A 15,452-nucleotide genomic window follows, 5' to 3' on the forward strand; every position below is an offset into this window, starting at 1 on the left:
TATTATTGGAAAGGATGCTAAGAGTGCTAAAACTGTTTAGAAACATTAGGATATTCTTTGATTTCTTCACAAAGTCTGAACAGATGACAGAAGCCCATTCTGGAATTGTTAGCTTAGAAAGAAGTGGTGTGCTAGCAAAGGAACTGCCTTTCATCTTTTCTTCCCTGTTTGTACCGAGTGGAAGGCTCAGTCCCAGAAGCATGATCAGTTCATGGAGCAAATGCTGTAGTTAGGCTCTTCAGCAAGCCAGCTGTGTCCCTCATAAAGACAGCAAATGCAACAGTTAGGAACTTGTTCCACTTTTCTGCCCCCTATATTCTCCTCACTGTTTGAGGAATTGTTGAGTTTGCTCCTTGTGCTATATAAACTGGTTTATCATGGTTATTAGCATGATCTACATGTGGTGCTGTGTTAGGAATCCTCCCAGGCCACAGCTAGCTTAAGAAATTCCTATCTTCCTGTCACTGAAGCAGAGCAGAAACATTCCTGGCCTCTACAGCAGCACTCGGTGCCTTCAGTTGTGCTGATGGAATTGCTTATGTAGTTGTGCTCTAAAAAGCACCAAGAAATTATGTGGTTCGGAAAGAAAAAAACAACAAAACACAACACAAAACCAAAACCAACCAAACAAACCCTAAAACAACAAAAAAAGCAACCAGTCCCTTAGGAAACAAATGGCCCTCCCCCATTCTCTGATGAGGCAACAGTTCTGCCGAGACAGCAGCCAGGCAAACAGCTGAATGGAACAACTGGGAGGGAGGAAATTAACTGGAGAGTGCAAAATCCTCTTAGGCAGGCTGAGACCAACCGTTCGTAATATGCCACTGCACCTGGGCTCTGGTCTCCAGCATGTTTCCATGTTTTGTTATCACAAGTTTAAAAAAGCACCCAAAACTCTTAGAAATCTGGGCTTCCAAGGTCTGAGTCAGCTGAACTCTGCCATGGTATTGTCAACTCCTGCACACTCCTTCAAAAACACACCGTAAAAACTATGTCACGTTTTCTTCTGTTAAACACATTCACCGAAAAAAACTCAGGTAGGAAGTCAAGTGTGAACTACACGGTTTTCGGAACTGACCAAATACCTGATGCACAAGCTAACGTGTGGATTTTACACACAGCTGACTCTGAAGCTGCCTCAGTGTTGTGCCTCTGCCAGCTCCTGCCGTAGACTGCTATAATCTTACAAAGTTTTGGATTTGAGTAACGCTGTTGTCACAGAGGATACATTACTGGAATTGCATGTGCAGGCAAAATGTTAGTTTTGGAAGTGCGTAGTTTATTTTAATGGAGAAGTTGTCTACCTGGCAGCTGTCAGAAGCTGACTTTGTATGGGGAAGACACAAATGAATCCAGCTCCTTGAAATCTATGTGTAATTTAACAATCATATAAATTATGGGTAAGTTTAAAATGTTGAGGTTTGGGGGTTTTATTTTTTAATTTTTTTTTTAACCATATTGTCTTTTCTTTACAATTCTTCTAAAATTTCCAGACATACATTCACAGATTCCCACTAAAGATCAGCATCTGTAGCTGTAAGTGAAACCCTGCACACAGTTCTGTGACTAGGCATTCAGGATATTAAGTGTTCTCTAAAAGGGAATCTTTCTCCTAATTTTCTCATGTTTTCCCAAACCCTGACAGGAGGTGAAAAAACATTCTGAAACGTATTCAAGCTTTAGAATATATAAATGTGTCATGTACCAACTGACAAAGATTGTATATAGAATTGCTGGGTGACATCAACTCATATTACACTGTTTTTTTACCTTAAACATTCCTTATCTGATCAGTTTCCATTCTAAGTGTCATTTGCTCTTCGATGTCTCGTCTTAGTTTTGAAAAAAACTAGCACCGATGGGTACTCTTCTCTTAAGTGTCCTTCCTTTGTTAGGCAGGTGAGCTGCGGAACTCGGCTTAGCGCCTGCTTAGTTATGCTAACCCTATCCCCGAAACTAAAAGTAGATGAACACAAGAGGATGATTAGAAACTAATTGCCAGGACAAAACTATTCTTGAGCTGACTAATCTAACTATAAGCTTACGTGCAACTACCCAGCATGAGTAATGTACTTAGCATTACACAACAGAGAAAAAAAACGTGGAAGGAACTCCTGAATTGCGTGTTTACAAAAATAAGCATCACAGTTTTTGTATCTGGTTACTTTTAAGTATTCTATACTGCTTCTATGTGATCATTTCAGGTTCATACGAATCTTCATGCAGGGATTAAAAAGGAATTGCAGTCAGAGCCTAGAAGCAAATGCCAATTTAAACTGGGAATGCACAGAGCGATGGGCAGAAGCAGCAAACGTTTCAAGAGAATGTTCCAAACCACAAGAAACACCACGAGTGCCACCCAATATTGCTTCTGTTTGTATTGCCAGGCAAGTTTGGAGTTCCCAAGATAAGGCATCCTGCGTCCATGTGGGCAACTGTAAATTTATCTTCAAAACCATAGACTCCCTTGAGGAAGGCTTTGCTTCCTGAGAGCAAAATGACCGAAGACAGGGCGGATCAGCTGCGGGTGGCTTCCAAAAGGCAGCGGGGGGGGATTGGCACTGCCCAGGACGCTGCCCAGGGAGGCGGCAGCCCCACCGCGTGTCCCGCTGGTCGCTCCTGCCCCCGCTCCTGCCCCCCGGCAGCCGGGGGCACTGGCTAGCGAGGAGACACGGCAAGCGCTTAACGGGTTATTTCTAGAACGACTGAACTCCGCTGAACAATTACTTTCCAATTACTTCTGTGCTGCGAGGGGACCGGACGCCAGGCCCGCGCTGGTGTGTGCCGGGACGAGGCCAGGCGCGTCCCCCCGGCTGCCCTCCAGCTCAGCTCTCCTTTTTAGGCCGTCCTCGCCTCTCGGTTACCCGATCCTGTCCCGAGAATGCAGCCAGCAGCTGAGCCGGCCGCGCACGGAGGAGGCCGGGCCCACGCCTCCCGGGAGGCCGCCGGGTGCCCCCGCCTCGCCTCGCTCCACCTCAGGGGCCGCGCTCGCGCTCCCGGTCCCGCTCCCGCCCCCGCGCCCCCCGCCCGGAGCCGCCGCGCCCCGCGCTCGCGAGCCGGCAGGGGAGCGGCCGGGCGGCGCGCGCATGCGCCGCACCTTGTTTACCCCGCTCGGCGCGGCGCCGCCGCGGGCGGCCGGCAGGTGTCGCCCCACGCCCAGGAGAGCGGGCCTCGCGCGGTGGCCGCCAGGTGGCGCCTGCGCCCTCCATTCGCTCGCGAGCCGCCGAGCAGCGAACACCCCAAACAATCCCCAGCGCCGCCGCCAAATTAAATAACCTGCCCGCGCCCCGCGCCCTCCCCAGCCCCCCCTCCGCGGCCAAGTCTTCGGGCCGGGTCGGACCGGACGCGCAACCGGCAGCCGGGACGGGGATATAGGACCGAAGCTACGAGCCTGGGCCTGCTCTCTGCCTACGCCGACACTGGGCAAGGTAAGTTAGAAAATGGCGGCGAAGCTTCTGGAAGTTTGGAGGGGAGACTCAGGATCAGGGTGCGTGGCTGCGGAGAGAGGCCGGGACAGGGCCCGCGGTCCCCGGGCCTGCGGGGACGGCGCGGGGCGCTAGGCCGGCTGGCCACAGGGACTCCGCGCAGCCAAGATGGAGGACGGCGGGGCCGAGCCGCGAAAACACTCCAGCCCCCCGCTTCCCCACCCCCCCTTCCCAGCGCGCCTCGGCGGGGAGGGGGGACGCGAGCGGCAGCGCGAGTGAGAGAGCGAGAGGGCGCCGAAAGCGGCCCCCGCTGCCCGCTTGGAGCCCCGTTTCCTCCTCCCCAGAGCCGGCCGCTGGCAGGCTGGGCCCAGTGCTCGGCGAGCTAAAATGGAGAACCACCTTCTCCTCCTCCCCCCTTCTCCCGAGCCGAGCAGGGGCTGCTGGCAAGATGGAGGACTCGGGCATTGTGTGTGTGTGGGCAAGCCGGGCCGGGCCGCTCGGGGGGTGGGGAGAGAGAGGAAGGGGGGTCAGAGCCGCTGCGGACGGAGCGGGCCGCGCTCGGGCGGGGGGAGGGGGGGAGCGCTGGGCCGCGCGGCGCGCAGGAGAAAATGGTGGGGCGGCTGCCGGTGGCCCGGGGTGGAGTGTCGGAGGAGGTCGGGGAGAGGGGACTCCCACCCTTGACAGCGCTCTCCCTCCTTCCCGCCGTTCAGCAGCTGTGCTCTTACTGCCAGCCCGTTCCCGGCCGCTTCCTCGCGGAGGGAAGCGCCATCGGGATCTCGCTTCGTCTCTCTGCCCCGCCTCGGACGAGCTGGGGCAACTCTGGCCGTCTCTTCCCGAAGGACTGGGCTGGAGGGCTGGGAGGGCGAGTTCCCTCGGCCCAAGTGAGGACGTGGGGACTGACCTGTGCCTTCCTTCCCCCTCCCTTCCCCCCCGCGCCGCTATCTCCTCCAAAAGAGTTGGCGACCCCCCTTCACCCCCTGGCGCCAAGCTCGGGGAAGGCCTTTGTGGGGCGAGTTTTCCCCTACGAGTGACTTTGGGCAAGCCCTTCGGCGCCTGCCCGCTAAGAGGAAGAGTTGTGGCAGTTTCCGTTCGGCTTGCTTTATTTTTTATTTTTTTATTTTTTTGTAAAGAAAGGGCGCTTGCCAACTTGTGCCGGGGCGCCCGATGCCGGGAGCCGCGTGTTGTAGGAACCCCGCTGGGCTCTCGCTGACCCTCGTGGGGGAGGGCGGGAGAGGAGGAGGAGGAGGAGGAAGAATGCTTCTTACTGGGGGGTTTTGGCGCCACTTTTGTTTTAGATAGTGCTTCTCTGCCCCCTCCTCCTCGGCACGCACTGAACTGAGCTGAACCCTGCCCAGGTAGGAAGCGAGAGCTTTCCTGGTGTTTCTCTTATTTTTCTGGGCGCTTATTTTCTCTACACTGATTAAAAAAACAAAAAGCATATATATATATATGTATATATGCAATTGTTGCTGTGGTGAGGATTTTGGAGGGACAGGGGAGTGAGGAGAGCGGCAGCAGATGGCTGGGCTGGGCGGTCGTGTTTTTCGGGGTTCCTCTCCCAGCCCGAGCGCATCCCCGGTGCCCGGGCTCTCTCTGGGTGCCTGCACCGCTGCCCCTGCCTCCATTCCTGCCCGTGCTGCTGGCAGCCTTGGGTCATCCGTCTGTCCCGTGGAAATCCGGGACCGACCGACCTTTTTTTTTTTTAATTTTATCTTTAAATTCATTTATTTTCTTTCCTTCTCACCACCGAGAACGGGGAATGAAGGTGCTCGGCTGCCTCTTTCGCTGCTTTTTATTTATTTATGATATTGCCCTGGCTCGGCTCTTGCTCTTGTCTTCCCACGGGATGCGGTGTTTGGAGTTAACACAAACTTTAAATAACCGCCCAGTCCTCTGCTCTAGTTGCCGTGTGTTGGCTCCTTTTTTTTTTAATTACTTTCTGGCAGCGCGGGTAAGACTTCTGCCTCCCGCCTATCCCCCTCTCTCTTCCCGTGTGCTCCCCGGAGCCACACCCTGGCGTGTCCGGTCTCATCAGGCGCCTTATCCGCCGGCGTGACCCCGCGTTTTCCCCCGGGAGCAGCGCGCGTCCCGGCCGGCCGCCGCAGGAGTGCCCGGAGGTAACCCGCGCCGGCCGCCGCTGCGCCGCGCCGCGCCGCCGTGTCCCTCGGTGGGGCGAGGAGGCGCCGTGTCAGAGCCGCGCTCCGTGCCGGGGGCGGGCGGGCGGCGGCTTTACCGAAGTGCGTCACACGCGGCCCCGCCGGGGCCTGCTCCGCCGCCGCCGCTCCCGCCCGCCGCCGCCCATTGGCCAGCGCCCGCGCGGGAGGCGGTGGCTTCCTCCCGCGGCTGGGGCGGGCGGCCCGGGCGGGCCCGGCCGGCGCGCTCCCGGCGGGGAGCTCTTTCCGTCAGAGCAGCCGGGGCTTTCGCAGCCTGCGCTGCCCGAGGTGCGTTGGGAGCGCGGCTGTTGCAGAGCTGGCGGCAGCGCAAAGGTCACCTCGTGTAAACTGCTTCCACGTCCTCTCAGTTCTGTTTTGTTGAAGTGGAAGGGGAGGAAAACGCCTTTTGGATCGTTTCCCTCGGAGCCGTTGTACGACCCTTTCTATGCTGTCTGAGAGTTCAGTTCTGTTTCAAATGACCAGAAACTGAAGTTCTTAGCGTTTCCTAGTAAGATGTTCTCCAAAGCGTAGGGCTCACTGCTTATTCTTGGCAGTTCAGTCTCAATTTACGGTTCACGACTTCGTCCTCTTTTATAATGTTTCGCCATTTGAAACAACTTCTCCCCCTTCTAGCATATTTTCCTAAATCCATTGTACATTAATGTATTTATTATTATTTCTGGAGTGTTTATTTGGTATTGAGCTGTCCAGAACTTAGAAAATACTCGTGTGCGGACCGATTGGTTGTATTCAGGTACCGCCATTAGCACCGGTGATTGTGCAATTAACATACATTAATCTCTGGCTTATTGGTATTACTGTATCATTATCCCCAAATCTTGGTATCGGGATCAGTTGCAGAATTACAATGCCACAAGTCTTGTGTGGAGTTCTTTGCTGGGCAGCACTTTCTTTTCCCTTAAAAGGGTGATTAACAGTTTCATTACAAAATAAAATGGAGTGTGAGAAGACAGCCACCATGCTGTTAGCATAAACCATCTTCGTTTTGCTGCTTTCAGCACTGGAGGTTAATGGGGTGGAATCCCCGTACCATTCTGAGTAATTAAACAAAGACTAAGAAAACTTTAAAGTTCTACAAAAGAGAAAAATAATAATTCCTGTTTATAATGGATAGATCTTCCTCTGTAACCAATGGGGCTTGTGTGAGCCCTTTGTAGTAAAAGGAGTTTTTATGGTGTCTGCAGGTGGGTTTTATGCAACCTGTGAGGGAAATCAGTGGATTTTTGTTGCTGTTGTTACAATTGTATAGCACAAATACAATGCAATAACTTTAAGTAGTAAACTTGAAGGTTGGCAGTTGTATAAGTTTAAATTCCAACAAAAAAAAATTTAGGCATGGAACTGGGGAATGGGGGAGACTTTAATTTTCCTATGAAACTACCTGGCACTCAGATATCTCCTAAGTTATGTAGTTGGGCCAGAGTTATATTTTTGGAGCTTTTTTTATCCATTTACAGTTTCAAGAAGATAATCCTGTATAAAGTCAATAAACAGTGTAAGGGTTCATTAAACTTGTATTCAAGAAGACTAGTTAAAATTTATGTACAGATCTTTTTTTTTTTAGAGTCTTGATGTTTTGTAGCCAATAGCTGAAATTACTTATTTGAGTAATTTTGTCCAAATTAATGGTGTTTTAATATATTTTTTTTAAAATTGAGTTATGTGAGATGGTAAAAATTGGTAGGTTTATAGCTTATTAAAATATTTATCTTAAAAATGCAGTGTGCTACCTGAAGAGCATTCAGTTTTTAAAATAGGAGTATTCAATTAGCTGGCAGTTAATAGAACTCAAATTCTCTAAATATATTGCATTCCAGTTTTACATGTTTAAGTCTTTAAAGGCATGGATGTGTGGAATGAAATAATTTCCATTTGAAGGAGTGTAAATAGAATTGTAAGCTCTCTTCAGGTTTTTTTTTAGTATAACTTATCAACAGCAACTGACTTATTTTTTTAAAAAGTAATGTAGACAGCTTCTCTTGAATATTACATGCTGCTACAGTCTCCTGTAGAAAATAGCTGCTGGCAACAGACCACTTGAAAGTGGGTACCCTTGGTGGGAGCAACTACATTAGACTTAGTCAAATAATGAAATAATGCTAGTGCATCAGGGCATTATGAACTTTTAAAATTAGATTGCTCTTTGTCACTTATGGTTCAAATTTAGAATGATTTGAGAGTCCTCATTTATAATTTTCATTTGTGTTACTGTCTCAGTTGTTTTGCTGCAGGCAAGTATAGGAGAGATAAGGTTGTCTGGAACTTGCATGCCAGCATAAACGGGGTGTATGTTTTACAGAAACCTAAACACTTTTTTTGCTTGATTTCACCAAATTAATCTCCAAAAGTAAACAAATATTTCTGCTGGTTACTTATGCTTCTTGGTTGTCCTAATGGAATGCTGTGTTTTGTCAAATGAGTCTTTGAACTTGGTGTGAGTTCTGCCTACAGTGTGACCATTTCTTCTCTGATTAGTTTTAAAACTTATGAGAATATTGTAGGTGTGAATTTCCCAAATGGTACTGTTGGATTTTGGTGGTGTGTGGTGTATATATATTTTTTTTTTCTTCTGTATTTGTGTGTGAGGAATTAAGAAAACATACCGGAACAAGAGTGTTGTAGATTTGTGTCTCTGTCAGCTTGATGCTAGAATTTCCAAGAGCTTCATCTGCTTCAGTAATTGTCTTGTGATGGAAAGGAGTGATTGATAGCAGCCATCAACATATCAGTTTAATATTCTTAAATAAGCTCTGCTCAGTTTCTCAGTGTCTCTTAAAACATTCACATCTGAAAACTTCAGCTTCCTTTAATGAGTATCATTGACTGAAGAAGAGAGAATGAAGTGCTAACTTAGTACTTGGGAAACTGGAGTGAGCAGTGAATTGAAGATTGAGGTTTGAAAATAGTAAGCTTATGCATGACAGATCTGTGGAGGAATGGAAAGAGCTCTGTTTCATACAAATCACAAAAACATAAATGGGACATACAGGCTTACTGCCTTGGTTAGGATTCAACTGTTACAGGGTAAGTAAAAATGGGAATTCTTCATGGACCTGTAGCATTTCTGTCAGTGGCCCTGGCAGTCCTGCGGTTTGATCTGCACTGGTCCTCTTTGCACCTCCTGACCCTTCTGTCCTGGTGGCTGCTGACATAGATGAAACTAAATGGGGCTACAGGCAGATTAAACATCCGTGTTAAGGTATTAAAAGTCCTTCCTGCCAGGAAGGAGTTCATTGCATGCCGGGTTACTCACAATAGTCTGTTCATATTTGGGTTCCTGAAGCATGGTCTGGCTCTGCTGGGTGGATGGCAGTGAGATGGTCTTGGGTTGCACCTCGGGAGGGTGCTGGGAGGGGGCCTTTGGGAGTTCCATGGCTGAGGAGGGTGGGCTGGGGCTTTACTTTGATAAGGGAGATGGGGGAGGAAGAACCTTTTGGTAACTTTTGCAGTATTACATCAGCATAACTGAAGCTCTTGCTCCGGCATTTCTCCAAAGTACTGCTTTCTGGAGTAAACCAGTTAATCTCCACTATTCTGTGAACTCATTGCTTTTTTGAAGGTTAGTCCAGTGACTTCAGTTGACTTTTTGTATTAGGTAAAAAATTTGCTTTCCAGAAGTTGAGTATCTTTGTGGTTTAAGGGTGGGTCCTGAAATGTGACATGACTTTTAGTGAGGTCACGTGTTTATTTGAGCAATACGGTGAAAACTTACATTTTGAGAGTTGGAGATTAAAAATGTACGTTTAATTGTATGTTTGAATAAGAATTTGTTTTCTTTGTTTTCTTATGTTGCAGTTTGTAAGAATCTGGTGAAGCTTTCTTTTTTCTGTTTGTTTGTTTTGTTTTGTTTTGTTTTTAAAGAGAGTAAATACAAAGAAAGGGAAACTTCCTAAGGTAGCCCTCATGTAGCTCGCCACAGACAAATGTAGGGCTAATGATGACTTCCTCAAGTTGGGAAGCTTGAGTGGCTATTGTCTGAGTTCTGTCTTAAGGAAGATATTTTGCTGTTCAGGTATTAATGCAAAAACTGTGTTATCTTGTTGCTTTCCATTTGAAGGCCAGAATCACTAAGAATAGACCACAGTCCTTAATTTGATGGGTCGTGCCATGGCAATATTTCACAGTACACTCTATCCCTTTTTAATAATTTCAAGCTTTGCACTCCTAAGAAAATCTCTAATACATGAGATCTTGGATAGAGAAAAAGGGCAAATGAGGTGTTTCTTTTCTTTCATCTCAGAACCATTTTCCCTCATCTGATAGTTCTGAGATCTGGCATCCAATTTTGGAGATAGGGATGTGGGAAAATTTGATCTCCCAAGGTGCCCCTTTGGCTCTTGTGACGGTTAGGTCTTTCCTAGCCTTTGCTGGCCAGAGTTGCATGGAGGAACACAGGCATAGTTTAATTTTAAATTTCTTTATTCCAATTTGAGTTAGAGATGAAGGGTGTATAGGACTACATTTGTATACAGTAAACTCTTGTCTTACTGTGACTTTAGAGGGAAATTAAGTTACTTGTTATGTAACTGCTTTAACCAAGTATGCGCTGCTTATCCAGGTACGTGCTTTATTGTTGTCTCCTCTGTACAACTTCTGATTGTGTAAGTAGCTATAGCTTCCCCCTCCTGGGGGCTTAGTCTTGAAAAATAATAAAATTAGAAGAGTGAGTAGATGTAAGAAGATTCACATATATTGGAGGGTAGATTGTGATCTGTGATAAAGTTAATCATTATACACATCCCAAACCAAGTATCTAAGAGATTAGAGCATGTGTTGCATGTGCTGGCTGTTGGGTTTGGTTTTTTTTTGCTTTTGCCTTTTTTTTTTTTTTTTTTTTTGATAGATGAATTTTTTAGTTTCTTATGGCTCTGAATATGATGGCTTACTAGCCCTGGCCTTACACAGCCCTTTGTGCATTTTACTTTTCTATGCCTTTGGTTCAGTAAAGGTTAGTCACTGGATTAGAGCAAGGGGGCTTGTATGGCACTAGAAGTCAATGGAAGATATATTTTTTCTGCAGTATTTTTTTTTTTTTTAAGTGCTTCTGTGTGGCTTCTAGAAAGTATTCTTGTATCTGTTCCCATTGTTTTAGGATTGATAGGACAAGCCAGTGATTTTTGCTTGTATTTTGAAAAATGTCTCAAATAGTGCAATATTGCCATGTAATACGTATGTAATACATGTGTCTGCAGTGGTCTAGATTGATTAGCAGTATAGCTGGAATCCAAATTTCAGGGCTTTTTTAGCAAAGTCATTAAAATAAATATCCTGTCATTTCAGTCAATTTATTTAAGAAACATTTCCAAAACTACTGACCACTTAAAAAGAAACAACAAACCTTAGGAATGCATGTTTTCTTTAGATGGTATTACATTCCAAAATTTGCTTCAAGTTGCTCCTAGGGTTTGGTGAAAAGCTGCCGAATTTCTGACCAGTGAGTGAGGGGGCTTTGGTTGATCTGCAGGACAACTAACCTTACCTGCAGGCTTCTCCTGAGTTTATCCCTTCTTCAGTAGTACCCCACTCCCCGTGCATGACAGGTATCGTTTAGTGTTCGGTCTTGTCAGTTTGTTGCTTCCTGGGAAGATGTGTTGATGTAGTACTTGTAGTCACATATCAAAGAGGTCTTCATGCAGTTATTTTCTTACTGCTTAACACCTGCGATTTAACTAGAAAGAAATTAGTTTTGATTTGGAGGTAGTGTAGCAGTTTCTGGTATGGCTGAATTGTTGTTTTGGTTTTTTTATTAAATGTAGATTTTTCAGCCCAAGTTTTATGAAATAGTGTCTTCCTTGCATCATGTCATCTGGGAAAAAATACTTTTACTTAGCTTGCAAGTAAAATAATAAGCTATTCAAGGTCAGGCTTTTCTGCCTTTCATGCAATTACCTGTTATTTCTTTAAGTGAAACTCCCAGTTCATCCCTTAAGAAGGATTGACTTTGGAAATTTGGGCCATACCAAGTCTTAATAAGCAGATAATATGCAAGTAATATAATTGTCAGGTTTTATTTGTTAGAGTGTAATCTCCCAGCAGGAAGTGTTCAGTAGAAGTGGTGTGGAGTAGGGGTGTGAATATTGAATATCTGTATTTTCTTACATGTTGCTTTTATTTTCTTAGTATGTGTCTAGTTTTTAATTTGAAGATGTTTTTATCTAGCATGAGCCTTGGAGTAAGTTGGTTTTTATTTTTTTCATAGTTATGGATATAGTGGCCAACTAATTTAATTTGACTAACAGGCTGGTCCTGACCACTGGCAATATTTTTTGTTTAACTTTAGATTTTCTTAGAAACAGAGAACTCGTTAATTATGATGTTTTTTCAAAGGGAGAAAACGGGGGAAACTTGATAAAGACTTAATTTTCCAAACAAAAATGACTGTTGGGTGCAGTCTACATCTGGCAGTGCTATGCTTATGGCAAATATGAAATAGAATTGTTGCTCATTGCATCTTCATTTAGGGTAAAGAATACAATTTAAATATAGTTGAAAAGGAAAGACACTGATATTAAAATAATTTAAGATCAATAACACAAGTATTTAAAAAGTTGGTATTTTGTACTATTTTTGGATTTAAACTGTGTTCTTATAGGAAAGTTCAAGTTTGGTGTGCTGCCACATACTGCTTTAATTTTATCATTGCTTTGTGTACCTGTTCGAAAACTGTCTCCAAAATACTTTCTTTTGACACCACGTAAAATACAGCTTTGCATTTTAGATTGGCAGTTGCTTCTTACAAATGGTGCCACAATGTAAAAATTACTTCTGTTCTAGGTTACAGAATTACATAGGAGGGAGAGGCCCTCTTGGAGGTCTAGTCCAACCTCCTGCTTAAAGCTTGTCCAGTTAGACCAGGTTGCTCGGGAATTTGTCCAGCCAAGTTTTGAGCATCTCAGAGAATGGAGTTTCCAGAGTCTCTCAGGCAACCTATTACGCTATTCTTATTAGAAAGTCTATTTTATTTCAGCTCATAAAGTAATCTTAAATTCCTATAAAGACTCATGCCCCTCCGCCCCCAGTATGTATTTGTTAAGTGTTCCTTGATGATGGAGGCTTAGGAAGCTAATGACCTGGTTTAGAGCTGATTGTGGTTTTTATGGAGAATTTTTGAGAGAAGTGAATGGGAACAGAAACTACTTTTAGGTGGCTACTTTCCTATTCCTCTTAGCTGCATTTGCTCTCCTTATTTTTCCCCTGCTGTCCACCTTCAAACTTAGACTGCTGTGTCTGTGACAGAGGCTTTGCAAATAAAGCTTCCTTTCCTAAGCGTTTACCTGTCCAATTAAAACTATTCTTGCAGTTTTCATACTTAAGCAGGGATGTTTTTATTCTTTCTCATAAGTATTATTTCTAGAAATCTACAGTTCATTTGAGGCTATGTTAACCAGAAAGGAAAGCTGCACAAGTATCTTGAATCTGTGGCATAAGTTTGTCATTACTTGCCTGATGAATAATGGGCCAAAAAAAAGTGTGAAGCTGGCTTTTGCATATGGATTTACCCAACAGAAATCGTATATTAAAGCAAATACTTCTGTGTTAATGGAGGAATGTTTGGGGTTTTTTGTGTGTGCTGCTGGATTTCATTTTTGTCTTCAGTATTCCATGTTGACTTAGTATTCCAGTAAACTTGGTTTGATAAGCTGTATTTTCAAAACTGATGCATTTATATTGATATTTGTTTAATGTTTAAATGTTTGTGAATTAAAAAGTATTGCTGATGTACCAGTGTGTACATGCTATATTACTACTCTACTGTGAAATTAAATGGATTTTGTAAACTAGAAGACCTGTGGCTTGGCAGCTGAAAAATAATCTGAAAAATCAGCCTCTAGGCATTTTCTTCCTCTTGCTGCTTTGTATTGTCTTTCTGGTTATACTGCTCAATTTTTGTTTAGTGATGTGATAGTTCTATGAAAGTTAATAAAATTGGGTATGTGTATTTGTGTCTCTCATCAGTAATCACTGCTAAGAACAAAATTTAACAGTTGGCCAGGTACAGGTTGTATTCATCAGTATGATGTACAGATGACAAAAAAATTTTTAGAAACTTTCAGTTCAAAAACACTGTTCATAGAAGAAAATAGAAAAAGTCATGCTTTTCATGTACAGTAGGTCAAGCATTAAGATTCTTTGTATTCAACCTCAAATGCATTAATAACCTGTAAAACTGATTTCTCAAGGTCTTTCCCATTTGTGCCAAGAGGGTATAAACTGGGTAGTGTACCTGGTGTTCAAAACTGGTTAGGGAAGTTTTGTTTACAGAGGGGATTTAAACATTCTTACATAATTCTACAAATGGATTTAGTCTTCCCCTGTCTCCAATGAAGAAAAGCGTGGAAAAATTCTAATAGTTCTTTTGGATGTAAGATTGAGTCCATATTCTTTGTAGCTTGGGGATTTAAGAAAACTTACTGAAGTTTTTTAGTTTCTTTACAGTAAGGGCTATTTGACTGTATATAAAGAATTATGCGTGCCAGAAAATGAACTAGGATTACCAGAATGAAGGGAATTATATCAAGGAAGATAGGAAAGTGTAATAATTTCTAGAACCACTTCAAAAGTATGTTCTGTGTCCAGTTGTGTCACCTTCACTTTTTTTGTTTGTTATGGAGTATGTTGGCATTGCATTATTAGCTACTTAGAGTATAACTGCTTTTATGTAAAACCGTAATCTTGGAAAGCATTGTTCTGTTAGATGTGGAAGGTGCAAATGTTTGTCTTAAATGTTTTATTGAAAAAATGAATCTTTAAAGTCTTGTGGGGGATCTGTAGGAGAAAAATGAAGCTGGTGATCCATTGAAAATCAAGTTTTTTTACTGTAAAGGTAGTTGGTGGAGAAAATAGTAACTGATGTGGAAGGACATCTGTTCTGTAACTGGAAGTTATGTAAGTGAAAGTAATTTTTTAACATACTCCACATACAGAGAGTGTTTCCTCCCTCTTCCATAGTCTTTTTTCCTTACGTAGTTGCTTCCTTCAAGCTACTGATGGTCACAGAATGGCCAGTTGGACAAGACCTCTAAGATTGCCTAGTTCAACTGTCCCTCCCAGGAGAAGGTTGTGAGGGAGGTGTGTTTCAAAAAAACCCACAACCACACTCTCCACAAAACCAACAACAACATACAACCCACAAAGAACCCACCATGCTCACTAGCATGCCCTGAAGTGCCACATCTCGTTTCTTTAGTACTTCCAGGGATGGTGACTCCACCACCTCCCTGGGCATCCTGTTCCACTGTCTAATCACTCCTTCATGAAGAAATTCTTTCTAATATCCAATCTAAACCGCACCTAGTGCAACTTCAGGCCATTTCCTCTGGTCCTGTTGCTATTCATCTGTTGGAAGAGGCCAACTGCCGCCTCCCCGCAACCTTCTTTCAGGTAGTTGTAGAGAGCAATAAGGTCTCCCCTCAGCCTCCTCTTCTCTAAATTAAACAATCCCAGTTCCCTCAGCCTCTCCTCATAGGGCTTATTCTCCAGACCTTTCACCTTTCTTCTCTGGACTCACTCCAGCAACTCTACATCCTTCCTGAAGTGAAGGGCCCAGAACTGGACACAGTACTTGAGGTGTGGCCTCACCAGTTCTGAGTAGAGGGGCACGATTACCTCTCTACTCCTGCTGGCCACACTATTCCTAATGCAGTCCAGGATGCTGTTGGCCTTCCTGGGCACACTGCTGGCTCGTGTTAAGTCGGCTGCCAACCAGCACCCCCAGGTACTGGCCCCAAAACAGGAGGGCAAACACCACTAGTGACTGGCCTCCAACTGGATTTAAATCTGTTCACTACAACTCTCTGAGCCTGGCCATACAGCTAGTTTTTTACCTGGCAAAGAGTGCACCTGTCTATGCTGT

At 44.8% G+C, this 15,452-nt stretch overlaps 1 protein-coding gene across 5 annotated transcripts in view; it reads left to right on the top strand.

Annotated features, from left to right (window-relative positions):
- Positions 1-3,227: 3,227 nt before the first annotated feature.
- Positions 3,228-15,452, top strand: part of STAG2 (stromal antigen 2) — a 76,429-nt gene continuing 64,204 nt past the window's right edge. For all 5 annotated transcript variants that reach the window (XM_051630048.1, XM_051630050.1, XM_051630047.1 and 2 more), the window contains exon 1: positions 3,228-3,428. The gene's annotated coding sequence lies outside the window, so the exon portion shown is untranslated. The remainder of the gene's footprint in view (positions 3,429-15,452) is intronic.

The sequence above is a fragment of the Apus apus genome, chromosome 12 (assembly GCF_020740795.1).
Source record: "Apus apus isolate bApuApu2 chromosome 12, bApuApu2.pri.cur, whole genome shotgun sequence".
Classification (NCBI taxonomy): domain Eukaryota; kingdom Metazoa; phylum Chordata; class Aves; order Apodiformes; family Apodidae; genus Apus; species Apus apus.